Source organism: Aptenodytes forsteri, unplaced genomic scaffold (assembly GCF_000699145.1).
Source record: "Aptenodytes forsteri isolate BGI_AS27 unplaced genomic scaffold, ASM69914v1 Scaffold220, whole genome shotgun sequence".
Lineage (NCBI taxonomy): Eukaryota > Metazoa > Chordata > Aves > Sphenisciformes > Spheniscidae > Aptenodytes > Aptenodytes forsteri.
The window spans coordinates 385,746-386,165 of NW_008794168.1; positions in this window are offsets into that span (position 1 = coordinate 385,746).

Below are 420 nucleotides of genomic sequence, written 5' to 3' on the forward strand. Positions count from 1 at the left end.
AATGTGTATATTCTTTAGTTCTGTGGTCTGTTTTTAAAATACTTGTGTGCTTAAAGGTATTCTGAAAACCTTTAAGGTGTCTGTGTTTTGCTGGGGGTGAGGGGAGAGGGGGTATATATGTGTAAATATTATCCAGATATTTGCTATCTAATTGTGACTTCTTTATAGATTCACAAATATGTGAGGTGGAAGAACATTTAAACAGAATAATAAAGTGTGGTGTTCCACAAAGGCTGTTAATTCAGTTTTAAAGGTAATTGCCTTTGGTACCAAAAGGGTGGTGGTGGGGGGAGGAATTAAAGGTTGGAAGGAAATATCTGTTTGAGAAGATAGGAAAAGGAAATTTGAGAATTGATTGGTGCTAGTGTGCTGTAAGTGGGTGGATGGGTTTTTTTCTTCTTCTTTTTTTTTTTTTTTTTG